The sequence below is a fragment of the Haliotis asinina genome, chromosome 13, assembly GCF_037392515.1.
Source record: "Haliotis asinina isolate JCU_RB_2024 chromosome 13, JCU_Hal_asi_v2, whole genome shotgun sequence".
NCBI classification, from domain to species: Eukaryota; Metazoa; Mollusca; class Gastropoda; order Lepetellida; family Haliotidae; genus Haliotis; species Haliotis asinina.
This window is the reverse complement of record NC_090292.1, coordinates 42,232,143-42,249,324: the sequence shown is the minus strand read 5'-3', so window position 1 is coordinate 42,249,324 and position 17,182 is coordinate 42,232,143. Positions and strand designations below refer to the sequence as shown.

The window sequence follows — 17,182 nt, the reverse complement described above, 5'->3', positions numbered from 1 at the left end:
TTACGTGACAAAGTATGAAACTGTCTGTTTTTGTCGTGAAAGGCATATAGATATTTTAGAAAGCATATAACAGATTAAACAGTTGTTATACAGTTATATAACACAATGCAGTGTTGATAATATCAGAAGTGCTATGCGATAATTAATACACAAGTCTGACAATGTTTGTCTTCTGTAAAAAAAAAAATGAAAAAATATAAAACTACATTTATATATGTCTGAAACAAAGGAGGCATGACAAACACTCAGCAAATAAATTTGAAGAATAAATGACTAAATATAGATAAAACTCTTCACACTATAGTGACCAGATAACAGTCATCCCGGTTCCCGGAGATCTCATTAATATTCATCCAGGATGAGGCGATCGATGCATTGGATAAGCCCCTATGCTACTATATAAGGTCTTACATTATTGTGTGTGAAGCTACATATGGAATTCTTTTTCAATTTAATAAAGTACAACGTCAGCCCCTTAAAAACACATGCCTGTTTTACCAACACCACCACCACCACCATCATCATCATAATAATCATCATCATCATCATCACACTTAGTAGAGTTACTATTTTTCATCATAGGTCTTGCGATTTTTGAACTGCACCGAACTCCAAGTTCAGCTGTTACAGTTTACGCGGTTACCTCCCTTTGCTCAATTACAAACATTAACACGTGCTGTTGTCGGGAAGTAAACAAACATCGTGCAGCCCATCTTGCAAACAAGTGTTAGAAGGGGATTTAAAGAGACTGACGTCGTTGGTAAGAGGTTGGATAAAACTATCCCAACGCCATGTTGTCACAAGCGTAGAGATAACAATACTAAAGTCTAAACATATCGAAAGTAGATTTCAATTTTTCCGATGCAATTGTTTTCAGAGTTTGTAGCGTTTGGACGTCCTGTCCACATTTAGCTGTGATTATGTTGAGTTTCTGTGAAATGTACAGTTTTTGTCGTCCTTGCATAGAGTTAACACCTGTTTACATGTCTTAGACCCAGATTAGAATTGGCCATTATGCTTGCGGTATGAAACGACTATAAACTGTGTATATATAGCCAGGCAGCTCAAATCGTTGATTCATATGTCATCCTAATCCAAGTAAGCGAATTGGTGCTCATGATGTCAATCTCACGTTTGTCTAATCAATACATGGTCACACCGCTGTTTTAAAGCTGGAATATATCCGATTAAGGTTGTAACAATAACCAACAGGTATCAGAGAATACAGGGGTTGGCCGCCCAGGAAAACAAGTGACTGAGTCCTTGCTGTGAGCTGTGATTTTTTTCCTACAGCCAAGACGCACAGGAACCCGATATCGCACTGTAGGTTAAACACAGACCATAAATATACACTCACGTCATATACATTAATATATTTGACATGAGTGTATATCTTTGATCTATGTTTAACCTACAGTGCGATATCGGGTTCCTGTGCCAGGACGTGGTCGGTTGTCTCACCATGATTCTCAATAAGTAAATTATAAAAATGTGTACAGTCTGACTAGAAGACACAACTCCACTCCGTATTTCCTCTGGTCGTAGAGTGGATCAATTTTTAAGTGGATTGGATGGTTTAACTTGGTGACTTGGTTGATACCAAAGCATAACAGAAAATTCCTCCAGACGGTAACAGTTCCTCCCGTTCCCCAGTCTCAAATAAAAAGTATTTACTCATTGATATATCCTAGGATTATTAACAAAGCCTCACACAACAATTACTAGGGGACTCACAAAAATTAGCAAAAGCCCCAAAATTAAGTGTAATATATACAGACTTGAACTGCTTTGTGTTACATCTATTAATCTGCAGAAGAAAGAGTATAGGGGAACAGAAGGAACTCTTTCCCGCCAGTTCATCCCCACAGTGGCCAGACCAAGTTTAATTTCACCTTTCAGGTCAGCAATGCTAAAATAAAGTATATAAGTGTACATGTAGTAATGATATACTCTTTGCTTTCTTTTTTTTGTTGACGACTATGCTTGTTGTAAGAGGTGACTAACAGGATCGACTGGTCAGACCCCTGACTTGGTTGACACATGTCATTGGTTCCCTATTGCGCAGATCGATGCTCATGTTATTCATCACTGGATTGTCTGTTCTAGACTCGATTATTTGCAGACTGCCACCATATAGCTGGAATGTTGCTGAGTGTGGCGTAAAACTAAACTCACTCATATTTATTGAAATATCCATTAAAAGATACATTTGAATCTTAAATCCTGAATAAGCATAATTTCCAAGCACAAATAATTTCCAAATATTTTTCAATATGAGCTTTATGAATAGAATGAAGAAACAGGGAAACTGGCTTTCAGGAGCATATGATGAGAGAAGTGAAAAAAGTAATCAAATTACTCACACTCACTTTTTCCTTCTGAAAATATATCTGTTTGTTGCCATGGGAATTAGCATGCATGTGTTAACCACATGGTCGTGTCCAGACCCAGTGACCGACTGGTAATTACTTTTACCTCCCTATTGTGTGTTACTGAAGCAGTTCTTTTACCCTCCTTGTTATAGGACTGCACGGATGTCCAGATTTGAATGAAGAGAATCAGCTTTTTGAAAATTGGTATTTTGTTACAAACCAGATGTTTCAGTCTCATTTTCCTGTACAAAATCAGGAGGGCACTGTACTTCCTATTGCAGTAGATGAAATTTTAAACAATCTTGAGATTAACCTTTCAGTTTTTAAGCAGTTGGATAAATGGGAAATTGTTCAGTGTGAATATTTTTGCATTTTAATATGTATTTAAGGTTGAGATTTTAATTCATGTATCTGTGGATAGAATCTTGGTCATTGACTGAGTGAGAGACTATTATGCCGTGCTCAGGAATACTCCACCTACATGGCAGCAGTCTGTAAATAATTTAGTCTGGAACAGACTGATCAACAGCATGAGCATCGATTGACACAGCTGGGATACAACGACATGTGTCAAGCAACTCACCGAGTCTTACCACCTGATCCCGTTTGTGGCCTCAATCATGGGTTACAGAAGATCAGATCTGACATGGATATTCACGGGTGATGATCACCGAGAAACCTTGGGTCAAATGGGTGGGTTTGTTCGTCACCTTATTGAAGCGGAATATTCGTAATAGTGCGGAAATCCTTAAGTCATAATAGTGCGGAAATCCTTAAGTTTAGAGGTTTACTTAATGTTTATTGATAATGTTTCTGCAATAAATTGAAAAGGCATTTTGTTGTAAGGTTACAAGTTTAATGAGATTATTAAAAGATATATGCTCATTTATTTTTACAAAGGCACACACAAATTATCCATTCTTGTGCAGTAAGGCACCCTTTCAAAAACTGCATTTCCCACTCTGTTGAGATTTCAAGCTGATCATCCAAAGACTGGAATTGCAATCATGAAGTATCTCTGCAATCAATAGTTCCTGAAGCTTCCTGTAAATGGTGTTCAGATGATCGAAAATAATCAAAAATCGATCGAAAGAAGGATTAAAAATCATTATTGATTGTAAAAAATCTTTATTTCCATCAAACAGAATTTTGTTGTATCAGTAAAACTGATTAGGTAAAAAATTAATATATCTCAGTTATAATTGATAACTGTTCACAAGTTCTCAGATAATCGATAGTGGATTTGGTTTCGATTTGGTGCATGTCATCGTGTCCCAAGTGTGTATTATGATGCTCATGATGTTAAACACTGGATTGTCTGGTCCAGACTTGACAATTTACAGACCACTGCCATATAGCTGGAATATTGCTGAGTGCTACATTGAAGAACAAACAAAACACAAAAACACTTTTTTAAGCACCCAATGCACTCTTTGTCATTTCAAGATAAGGCGCGTGTTTGCATGAATTTATGCCTAATAGATTATCAGATTCTTGCTTTTCAAAACTCAATAACATAAGATCTCTCTGTGCCAATTTAATTACTAAGTGTTACTCGTACCTATATTTTGTTGATCATCTCACCTTAAGCAAGTGAGTTAATAATTGCCTCATTCACCCAGCAGAAAATGGGTATCCGGTTGGATAAAGTCACGTGACTGTAACCTTCTAGCGCGTAATGGGCAGCTTTGGTTATCTTGGGTAATAATAATCAGATTCTGATTACAGCGTCCAGTGAGCAACTAGTCAGATGAGTGAGTGAGTGAGTGAGTGAGTTTTACGCCGCTTTTAGCAATATTCCAGCAATATCACGGCGGGGGACACCAGAAAATGGGCCTCACACATTGTACCCATGTGGGGAATCGAACCCGGGTCTTCGGCGTGACGAGCGAACTCTTTAACCACTAGGCTACCCCACCGCCCCACTAGTCAGATGGATACTAGGCACTATACAAATGAATTTTTATAATTATTAGTTATTGTTCTCTCATGTATTCTTAATTTAACATGCATATTGCATTTAAAGCAACCCCAGGTTATACTGTCTGAACACAGGCACATAGCAGTGGTGCAGAGTGAGTGAGTGAGTGAGTGAGTGAGTGGGCTTTGTAGGGTGAGTAGGTGAAGAAAAGAAGGAGTTAATTAATCAGGTTTGTACATTGATTTGTGAGCATCTAATGCAATAATACCTTACACACTTGGGACAGCACTAAACAGAAAAAGTTAGAATTCAACACATCCAGAATTACTTATATTTTTTAAAAATGTTAACTTTTTGGTGTACAAGTACCTAACACATTGGACAACATGACAATGAATACCTTAAGAAAACTTGATTACCTAATACCCAGTGCCTTGATTTATGTTGTTACATTCTGAAACTAAAGTTTTAGAAGTAATGGCAAACCTGATACCTCACAGCTAAATCCCTCATCTGTCTCACAGTCCCTGAACCATATTTTTTTCTTACACCCAACCTGAAGCCCCAAATGAAGCAAGTCTACATTTCCACAGGTTCTGAATGCCCCATCTTACCTTATTTATTCTCCTTTTCAATTTTAATGGAATTAATTGTTTCTAGCAAAATAAAAATTATTCAGAGACAAAGCGTCAGTCGACTGAATCTCCACAACCATCATAGACAGATACAGGAATCTTCAAAGGGGGAGTGTTTGAACCCCCTGAAATCCCACCCTATCTCCTGCCAATGCATGTTGGCTTTACCCTTCATTATGTGTAACCTTGAGTGACCTTGACCTCCTTGCACTCATTCCTCAACACCTGGTACTGACTCCTGCGTGGGGGGGTGGGGGGGGGGGGGGAGGCGGGGGTGGGGGAATAGATACAGTCTGTTTGTAGCATCTCCCAACAGAATCTGGCATCTGATGCCAGGCAAACATGGTTCACACATCATGCTAACTTCTCTTTTGTTTTATTCCTAAGACTGATTTAGATTTGGATAGATTATGTGCATCACAAAATATTTAGATCTTGATGATTATCCTTTTATGAATGAATGAATGAAATGAATGAATGAATGAATATGTGTGAGAGTGCGTGAGGAGACAGTGAGTGAGTTAATAAATAAGCATTAAAAACCCATTTTATTATTAAAATATCATTAGTTTTCGTACAGTTGATATTTGAAGATGTATCAGAGTAAGTCAGTATATATTCCCTCTGAACAGAAGGCCCAGTGCTCTTGCTATATATTCAAGACAAAATAAGGATACTTAAAAATTATGAAATACATGTTTGAAACACTTTTTCTTTTAAACTTAATGTCTCATAATATAACATTATTGAATCAATGCTTAATTACGCTTTACACCTCCATGAATTATTTTGAAGTCAGATTGAATTTCTGCATGTGAAATTTTTATATTTAGTTATTAAAAGTGAACATGAAAAAGATAAGTCAGTATGTTAAACAAATTAAATTTTAAATGATATGAGATTTTGATAAATATCTAAAATTAGTTTCTTTTAGTTGAGAAAGAGAGTAAAGTTGGTAACAAAATCAGAATTCCCCCAGTGTTTTAATGGGCGTATCTCCAATTGCTCAGCAAGTTCTCCGCCCTCCCCTCACAGATGTGCACTGCTGTTGAAGCAGCATGTTGCTCTGCGTTATTTATGGATCATGAAGATCAATTTCAGATATTCGCATACCTTGAAGGGTACTTGTACGCCACAGTGGAAAATATGTTTCTTATTCAACATCTGTATATAATATGATAATGAAAATACTAGTTAATTTCTTATTGTAGCTTAAATTGTGAAATCATGACTGAATGATGTAATTAATTTTTTTTCATAATTACTATGTTTTCATTCAAGTTAAGAATTTAGTTTGATTTGCAAGAATTGTTTAAATTGTTTATATTATTGTTCAGAATATTATTACGTTGCTGATGCAATATTATTTGAACTCACTTATTATACTTTCCACCCCTCTTGTCAGAAGTGGACTAATCCTTGGTAGTGTAAAAGGACTGAGTAGGTGTGAAAACAGGAATCCAACATTTCATCACAGAATATACCAATCAAACCCTACAGGTATTAATGGACTTGCCCAACATGATGGCATATTGTGAGGTAAGTATAAATATAGGACTGGGTATTTTTTGCTTTGTACCATTTTCGCGATGCTGGTCCTGTCGGCTGTTCAAACCCTCACTGCTTGTCCCTCTCACAGTTTTAATAAGGTGAGAAATTCTGTAGATTCATAAAAGTATAGCAAGTTAGGAGAAATAATTTGAATGTTCGTCATGTATGTTTTCCTGCCTTAGTTGAACATTAAATTTGTATTCATTTTTTTTTGTGGTTTTAGTGGTCAGTCATCAACTGAATGTCCCTGAATATGTATGTAAATGGCATCAGTACATTTGTACATTCATAAAGAATCTGGTTAGTTCTCTCTGACCCTGAGGTTTTGGCAAACAGCTTGGGTTGTTTTTTCAGCGGCCATGTTTGTTGACATTGGTACTACCCAACAGGTTGTTGGGAATCAGTGAAAGTCACAATCACCCCCAGATTGTGACTTCCACGTTTCATGGAGTATTTTGTGTGTGTTGGTTACATTTCATTAGAAATGCATAGTTAATTGCCATACACAGTTGTTTTCTGACAAGCTGTGAAGGTCACATGTTTTTTTGTTCATGTTTCAGAAATAACAACAAAGTATTATTTTTTAAAAGAATAGTTAAAGGATATTTGTAAGGGCAGTTAAATATGTCGTTATTGAACAATTTCTAACTTAGAAATTATACTTCATGATCATTATCAAGAGTCTCTCTCAATTTTTGACTAATGCAATTATGTAAAATATTTAGGTCTTACTTTTAAAAAGAATATTCAAATAATGTTTGCAATGGACCCTTATATAAGACATTGTTATAAAACAATTTCTTTAGAAATTATGTTTAGTAGTCAATATCAAGATTGGTCTCTAACATTTTGACTTAAGATTATTCAAAATAGTAAGGTGTTACTTTCAAAGAGAATGTTCAAAGAATATTTGTAATGGATATTAAATAAGTCATTGTTGAGGAAAAATCTCTTATGAAGTGTTCTTTTTGTCATTAAGAATGGTCTCAGAATTCGAAGTTTGACTTATAATTATGCCCAGTGGGATTGGTCAGTACTTGTGTTTTGCACAAATGTCTTTTAGAAGCATCATCTTTCTGAGAATGGAGATTGTCTTTGTTTCTTACGATCTTTTTAATCATCAATATTTTGTATTGTGAAAAGATATTTATAATAGTTAAAAATAAGTTGTTAAGATAATGTGGTTAATACAAGAAAGTTATTAAAATTAATTTTTTTTAAATGAATGTAGAACTCATGATATGCATTTAGAAGTTGGTAGAGTGATACATGACACTTGATTTGCAACTTCATTATTATAATTTACATACTTGAATTTGCAAGCCTGATGCTCCTTGAAGTAATAACAAAGTTGCCCATCCATATCAAGTATCTTTTATTTATAAACAACAATTTCTGTGTCACCACTATAGCCATTTAATCCAAATATTTCTGTATTTGCTATGGCAAAGAATTAATTAAACTTACAAATGGATCATTTACATGTATTAATATTTGCCAGCATATATTCCAAGATTTTGGAAAATATCTACTTTTCATGATTATATCAGGTCATCTGAAGAGAGGTTGTTTGGAAAGTAGCACATCAGCTGCTAAGTCGATCTGATGGAAATGCACTTGGCAAGTGGTTGTTGCATACTTCTGTTTTTGCTGTCTCTCGTTACTTGCATCTTCCTTGCACGTGACATGCGCGCTAAATGCATCTGATGTAGATAAGAAGCTGGCAACAGCTAACAAATCATGGCCTCATCCAGAAAGCAATCCATCTCTTGAGCCAGCTACTGTGTCCAAGATCATATATTTCAAGTGAAATACTATTTTCTTGCCAGCATGGATTATTTAAACTTGCATAGAGGTAAATTTGCAGTGACATTATACATTTTTGTCTTAAATAAAATGTTGAAACAACCTTGAATTTACAAAAAAATAATGACATTGAAGAAATTAAAATTACCAAATTTGGAATAAATTTGCTATTTTCACTAATTTGTTTGTGAAAGGCATTTTATTAGTTTGGAATGCTGGATGAAGCCAGTCCGATGTTCATTTAAGTAGTTTTGGCAGGTGTGTGTAAGCTGTTGGGGATACTTGCAATAAACTGAAGTCATACCCTTGTGTTATCTTTTACTCGTTATTATGTATATATAATAATAACATGTGTATTTATGATGTGCTGAATTCCACACAGTTCAGTGTGCTGCAGGGAGTGAAAAGAACCCAAATACTTACAAAGCAAAGGTTGTGCTATAAGGAATGTACAAATTTCAGGAAAGTTTTGATATAGATTGTAATATTTCCTGAAGAGATGGGTTTTCAGTGAACTTTAAACTTAAATATGAGGGAGACATTTTGAGTTGAGTGTGGAGTTCATACCACAAATGTGCATCGCCATTACTGGGAGCGAAATCTGAATGACCAGTTTCTGTTTGGGAATGGTGAGAAGGTGTCAATCTGCCAATCTTAACATTCTGGAGGGATTATGCTTGGTGATTAGCTCAACAAGATAGATATATATCATCTGGCATGGCAGGAATTTCAATGAAAATATAAATGCTTCATGTCTGGTCATAGTTTATCATAAGTTTCACATTCTTCCACAAAGATTATCACCAGAAGCAATGCAGTGTAGATTTTTACTGTGCACAGTGCATGAACAGATATAATGGCAAGTCTGAATTGTGTTCCTTTTACAATCAAGAGGCATATAGGGTTAAATGTATTGATGTGAACGTAAACGTCAACTTCTGTTCATCATGACGTGAATTTGGTTTGAACAGTACTATACATTCATGTGTGGTGTTCTGATTCGTGTGTGGTGTTCTGATTGTCAGTAGGGACAACCACGAGCAGGATTCTTCTATATTGTCAATCAGTCCGGTATTCCAACTGTCTGTGTAGAGATGACCGCTCGTAGAAAAAGTGCTGGAATTGAACTGGAACTTCCCTCACCTCATTCATGTAGACTTATTTATCATTTATTGTATAAGTCAACTAAAGAAAATTGAACTCCATGTATTCCTGTCCCATATCAACATACTGTTCCTTTATTAGGACCTATAGCTACTTAGCCATTCAACTACATAGACATGTTGACAGCAGCTTGTGTGGATACGTGAGCAAGTGAGTTTAGTTTTATGATGCTTTTAGCAATATTCCTGCAATATCATGGTGGGGGACACCCCAGAAATGGGCTTCATACCTTGTACCCTTCCCTGTGATGAGTGAACGCTTCAAACATTGTACCCATATGGGGTATCGAACCCAGGCCTTCCCTGTGATGAGTTATCGCTTCACACATTGAACCCCTATGGGGCATCGAACCTGGGCCTTCCCTGTGACGAGTGATCGCTTCACACATTGTACCCCTATGAGGCATTGAACCCGGGCCTTCCCTGTGACGAGTGAACACTTCACACATCGAACCTGGGCCTTCCCTGTGACGAGTGAACGGTTTAACCACAAGGTTACATGTCGCCCCTCTTGTCAGTTTGAGGGGGGAGGAAATATCCTATGAGGTGAATACAAGTCCCGTTAGATGCAGGAGCAAACCTTTGGTACTCACAAATCCATAGAAACATGTTTAAAGGAATCCGGATTCAAACCCATACTGGTCCTTAATTATAGCACCGGAATGAAATAACATTATCAGCAAAACATTGGCACCAAGTGACCCAGTAAGGGAGGTAACTTGAAAGGTCAATCCACATTATCAGCTGGCCAGCGCCCTTACTGGAATCCCCAGGTAACCCTCAGAAGTGCGGTGTTGTTGAAAGTGTGCCAGCAGTACAGGGGAGAATAAGATGAGATATAGGTACATGAGGGATTTGGGAGGTCACAGAGCGAATGTTTGACATTTGACCATTTACTTGCCCTAGTCCTGTTAGTACTGGAGCAATTGAGTGAATAAATTAGTCAATCAATCTTGCTTGCAACGGCAATAATCAATGAACTCTGGAGACTGCCCAGCTGAAATGGCACCATGGTTGACCATGGTCAACCACGGCTTACCACAGTAAACCATGGTATTACCATGGTTTACCGTGCTAAACCGTGGTCACCAACATTTCTAGACCATGGTAGACCATGGTCTACCATGGTCATCATGGCAGACCATGGTCATTATAGACCATGGTCACCAGTAACCATGGTAGACCATGGTCTTTTCCATTTTACCATGGTAGACCATGGTCATCACAACTCATGATCACCAGAAACCATGGTAGACCATGGTCATTGTCCTTTTGCCATGGCAGACCATGGTCATCCTAGACAAAACCATGGTAAAACATGGTGTTTTCGTTCAAAGCAGTGGTTGACCATGGTCATTTCATGAAAGTCCATGGTAGACCATGGTCATCACAGAAAAATTTTACATTTTAAACTGTGATAAATAAAAAAATTAAAAGGGGAAACCTGATGGTTTCATGACTCTGTGTTTCATTTATGAATAACAAATCTTGTAGGTCCTTGTTCTTACATTTGTGTGCATTAAACAACTAAATCTTAACACCTCAGTGAGTGTTAAAATGTAGTGTGATTTAATAAAAAAATAGAACACGATGTCATAAAAATAATCATAAGCGGAACTATTCACTGATTTTACTAATATTTGCTGCAGAGATACACAAACAAACAACTGACGTCTTATACTCTGGAAAAGCAAAACAAAAATAACCCTGTGTTCATCTGAAAATATAATAGGCATGGTTTATTTCTCCCGATCCCTTTGTTAAAGTTGTCCATTAAACTGTGTAAATCTCGTCTCTCTCTAATACTAGTTTTTGTGTGTGGGTGCCTTTTTCTTCTTGTTTTAAAATAAACACAACAAACATTGTACGACAGAAAAGCTAAACAATGTCTCAGCAATATAGACAGTTCAAAGAAAAACTCACCTTTTGTTAATAGCTACGCAACTAGTTGATACTGTAGAGGTTTTCTAATTGCCCTGAATAGTGATATTTAATCCATAAAGTACAGGCCCTGACGCAAATATATCCAAGAATACCCATGTAAGTCTAGAAAATATGGATTGTAGATTCCCTTAACTTCAGGCTGCAAATGAAGAAAGTCCGTTAAAAACCGTTATGACTTAAAAAATTGTGTAGCACAAGGTGTCAAAGTTCACGGTGCCTGTAAGGAAAGATTCAGTTTGTTCTCAGATTGTAGATTCCCTTAGCTTCTGCGAATGAAGAAAGTCTCAGCGCTCTATTTCATTATATTATTATAGTATTATACTATAGTATTTTCAATATGAACTTTTTTAAGTAAAATATGTTCATTTCAGAGACTAGTTGTTAGTCTATCCATAAAGTAAAACTTTGAAGTACGCTGTCAAATTCGTCTCTTTTCATTGAATTTCTCCCGTGATTTTCTCGATCGCAAGTGAGCAGATACTTATAAGTACGTCTTTCGCATTGTTTATGGTGAAGCAAAAACATAAAACAGTAAAAACAACAAACAATTCACTTGGTACTATAAACAGAAAGAAATGTTGAAAAGAATTTTGATATCGATGTTTTTTTACAGCTTTCCAAACACGTACGTCGATCTACCCGTTGAAAAAAAAATCAGTGCTCTCCACTTTTGAACACATTTCACTGTCACATTCTGTTCACCACGTGCAAATACGACCATTAAGAAATTAGGTCAATTTTGACTAATGAAATTAAATTTATGGGCGGGGATATGTACATAAACTGTCCTTCCACAGATCGATCAAATCGGTCAAGGGACGTGTGCACACAGAACATCAAGTTTTCGCAATTCCCACCGTTGAAAATAATACGACATAAATATTTATTCAAATTTCGATGTTTATGCCGAAATACTGTAATTCTAGCCATTATTACATCGTAAGATTAGAAATTATCCACTGTTGTGAAGTAACACGAACGCGCGGTACATGGCTCCGATTTTCGCGCCAAACACGGCCACGCCCTTCGTTCTTCCGTAATCTATTGCGACTTCATGAGCGCTAACCGTACAGCTTATTTATTACATATGCAGTTTCGATTATATTCCTGGTCGTAGTAGATATATGTGTATATATCTATGAAAACGTGTTGGCTTTAATTTTTTTCTTAAAAAATACGTTTCCACTTCAAACTCGCACCATTCCGGGACAAGCCGAATGGGGACGATCTCTTCGCGGCACGATGCCATTGCTGCTAGTGCTATGTGTCACGTAGACCTGTGTGAGCGCGCAAAGCGAGCGAGAGGCGCCAAACACAACTTTTGCCAACAGACAACGATCTAAGCGAAGAATAACCTAACGTATTAGCGATTCACGGATTTGGAGGATAATCCAATGTTGGATATGTGAAGAAGGAATAGACTAGATTTATGCCGATGGATACGTCTCAGGTTGATTTCCAATGGAGATCAGCACGAGCGGTAAGTAAACAACAGCAATATTGAAATCGTTTTGAGTGCCCCGATATTTAAATTGTTTTGAGTACCTTAAGGTTCGCATACGAACATAGGTAAAGGGGTAAGCAACACTCTTTGATTAGAATGACGTAAGACAATGTAACAATAACATATATAGCAATGTATGAAGTGTTTATGTCGTACATTCTCAGTGAATATCTCTCAAACGGAAGGAATAATGTGTGATGAACGTTAATTTGAGGTTTTATGTAATATGTTCCGTTCATTTATGTTAAGACACGATCAGTATCTAACGGTACTTTAAAAACCGTTATGACTTAAAAAATTGTGTAGCACAAGGTGTCAAAGTTCACGGTGCCTGTAAGGTCAGCCTGAAAGATTCCGTTTGTTCTCAGATTACACACACAATAAAATACACTCAAATGATCATAAAAGGGAGGTAATTGCTATAGGCACGTTTATGGACATTCCATTTTCTTTCTATCGTATATATTTGTATTCAGCTTTGTGATAACTGCTGTTTGTAAACCAATACTGAATGTGTCAGTACATTTTGCCATTCATTTAACGTGGAAATAGGTTCAAATACTTTGAGATACGTTTTTATCAATATTATGATAGTGCTGATTATTATAAGTATTATGAAATTTTATGCATCATTTCAGAATATTGTATTTGGTTATGAATGTAGACAAGTGATTTGGAAGCCAGTTTTGTGTTTTGACTTCTATTGCATGTTTTGCTACTGATATACACTCTTCACATTAAAAGAAAGTGATTCAAAGTCATTCATGTATAGAAATGTTTTTAAATAACATGATTTAGTATAATACTCAGGTGAAAAAATATCCGAAGTATGGGAAAATACTTAACATTTTTTCAGCAGTTATAAATATACAATTAAACAACACAATTTCAATATTTGCTTAAGAACCTTTGAAATGGGGAAACAGTTATTAAATGTTGTTTGTGTGTTTTTCAGATTTCCACTGGACAGTTCTGAAGAAATGGTACTAATGTTGAAACACTGAAGATTAAGTTATGTTCCAGAGCCATTTGCTCTTCAAACTGAAGACTTAGATTCGATTCCTCTCCTGGGTACAGTGTGTGTAGCCCCTTTCTGGTGTCTGTCGCCGTGCTATTGCTGGAGCATTGCTAAAAGTGGAGCAAAACTAAACTCAGTCAGTCACTCACTCACGCACTATCCCTGAAGCAATGTGGGTATCTTCTGTGATGTCCCCACAGCTCTTCGTGAAGGTTCTTCCAACATGTGTGTATAATCCTGTCTCGTCTGAGAGAAATTGTGATGCCCCCTGTACAACTTCCAGGTAGATGATTTGGGGCACGCCTGTAAATTCTGTGTTGGTCGTGACTCTCATTGTGTCTACTTTTAAATCAAATAGTCTAATGGGATTTCTGAAATTGTATATTACTGCATGAAATGTTGTCCCGAAAGAGTTCATTTTCCTGGATACAGACTGAAGGACATCCCATTTCTGTTTTACAATAATAAATAATAATGTCTTCTGAAAAAAGATGAACATGTCCACATACCATTTTTCCTCAGCAGTGTAACTGGATTTATAATTCTAGCTGCACAGGATATCCCACAATCCCTGTGAGCTTTCCAACAGCTATCGTCAAATTGTCTTTCATTTAAATCTGAGGCAATGTTCGTAATAAACTTTGTCTTCGTAATGTAAACAGTTTGTTTTCAGTGCATGGGTCTTTTTTATGTTAATTCTTTAATATTTGATATTCTAATTGATTTCTATGCCATGGTGTTTGTGCTATATCAATTTTCTATGTAGGTTGTGGTGTGATATGGTTGGTTTTCAACATGGTCTCAATAGCCAAAGGTTATTCTGATGGTAAACTGTTGTGCAATCTAACGAACATGCTGTACTTACTATGGTCTCATTTTTTTCAGTAGTAATAAATGGTACACCATGGTCTCCTTTTACCATGGCAAACCATGGTACACCATGGTCTCTTTCTGCAATGGTAGACCATGGTTTTACTTAACCATGGTAAACTGTGGTGCCATTTACTACCACCATGATGTTTTGTTACCATGGTAGACCATGGTTAACCATGGTCTTTTTTTGCCATGGATGACCATGGTCCACCATGGTCTTATTTTATTCTGGTTTACCATGGTAGACCATGGTATGCCATGGTTTTTCTTTTACCATGGTTTACCATAATACACCATAGTCACTTTTTACCATGGTAGACCACGGTTTTATTTCACCATGGTAAACTGTGGTGCCATTTACCGCCACCATGGTCTTGCTACCATGGTAGACCATGGCTTACCATGGTCTAATCCTGCCATGGTTGACCATGGTAGACCATGGTCTTATTTTACCATGGTAAACTGTGGTGCCATTTACCGCCACCATGGTCTTGCTACCATGGTAGACCATGGCTTACCATGGTCTAATTCTGCCATGGTTGACCATGGTAGACCATGGTCTTATTTTACCATGGTAAACTGTGGTGCCATTTACCGGATGTGGTAAGCCGTGCTAGACCATGGAAACCATGGTCTGTGAACCATGGTCTACCATGGTATACCATGGTATACCATGGTTTTTTCATGCTTATTTCAGCTGGGTAATCGCTATTCATAAAACGGAGACCTCAAGTTCAACTTTAGAAACATTGTATTGTTTTTAATATTTTATTATTGTTATGCATTGCTCTTTTTATTATGTTTTGACGTCAAGAGGCTCAGATAAGCTGTGGGTAAAATATGCACAGAAAATTTCCAATTAACCATTCTAAAAATCTTGCAGCATACCGTTTACGCATTTAAAATGTTAGATATGTAAAAGGTTTAAAATATATGCATGGTGAATATATTTATAAAAATCGTGCATAAAGAGTAAGTGATTGAGTTTAGTTTTACGCCGCACTCAGCAGTATTGCAGCTATATGGTGGCAGTCTGTAAATAATTGAGTCTGGACCAGACAATCCCATGATCAACAACATGGGTATCGATCGGTGCAATTTGGAACCGATGACATGTGTCAACCAAGTCAGCAAGCGTGATCTCCCGATCCCGTTAGTCGCCTCTTACGACAAGCATAATCACCTTTTATGGCAAGCATGGATTACTGAAGGCCTATTCTACCCCGGGACCTTCACGGGTACATGCATGAATCATAAAACAGATGTTATCAAGTTGCACTGTCAGTATAAGATGAGTGATGTTTTATGAAATCTCCATGGAAACCATTATATTTAGGTTGCTTTTGATTAGGTATGAAATGAGTCAGTAAACTTTCTCAATGACAGATCATAAGGGGAATAAAATTACTGAAATATCCACTTATTGAAAGCAGTGGGTAAATAAAAATGAAACACCCACTCAACATTCTTATAAACTGACAGTGACATCACTCTATTGTTCTTTAATGCCTCCGACTCATTATGTCAATAGCGTCCCTTCGTCCCCAAACTTTGAATTATGCTTGTTTTGAAGATTGATACGACACTTTGTTTAGCCATCTCTGAATGTCATTGTAAAATATGACATTATTGACCATTTCCAATTTGTATCTCCCTGACAGCCGGGCCGGTTTTGAACCAACATCCCTTCACTTACTAGGTTGGCGGTTTTATCCACTAGGCTATGAAAGACTGCTGTGAAGATAGAGATTGTATCTCGGTTTGAACAAGTGTGTAGTGCAGGCAGTGCATGTGCAAGGCAAGGCGAGGCGTTGGTTGCCAGTCTCATCCCAGTTGATTTTCAATAGTGAATACCAAATATTGAAATTATATCTAAAAAATATATATATATCTTTGCTTGGTTTATGGATAGGAGAAAACACATCTCCGAGGTTTTGGTAGACAATGTAAAATGGAAATGGGGGATGGAAATCCTAAAGGGATCCGCTCTCGGAGATTTGTTTTCGCTAACATATATACTGTCAACCCAATATGTCAAAGTGCAACATAGTTTAATGAGTCTAACATGCTCCAGGTGCAAGTCAATTTTTCAGAAATAAATCTGACATTTTAAGCACAAATATTTCAGCTCATTTTTCCTTTTAACTTTGAAAAGTTATGGCACAGAAACATTGTTATTTATTGCGACGTCTATGACAGCTTTTGTATTGTAAACAGGGATCAGCTGTGTCTCTGTAGCTATGGACCCGTCAAGGTCCCGTGGTGGAACAGGGCTTCAGCAATCCATGCTTGCCATAACAGGCGACTATGCATGTAAGAGGCAACTAACGGGATCGGGAGGTCAGGCTTGCTGACATGGTTGACACATGTCATCGGTTCCAAGTTGCACAAATTG

The 17,182-nt window shown here is 37.0% G+C and overlaps 1 protein-coding gene across 1 annotated transcript in view; it reads left to right on the top strand.

The window, feature by feature from the left end:
• The first annotated feature begins 626 nt into the window (after positions 1 to 626).
• The window catches only part of LOC137259557 (titin-like), a 136,708-nt gene continuing 120,152 nt past the window's right edge, over positions 627 to 17,182 (top strand). Inside the window, exon 1 of the mRNA XM_067797185.1 lies at positions 627 to 760. The gene's annotated coding sequence lies outside the window, so the exon portion shown is untranslated. The remainder of the gene's footprint in view (positions 761 to 17,182) is intronic.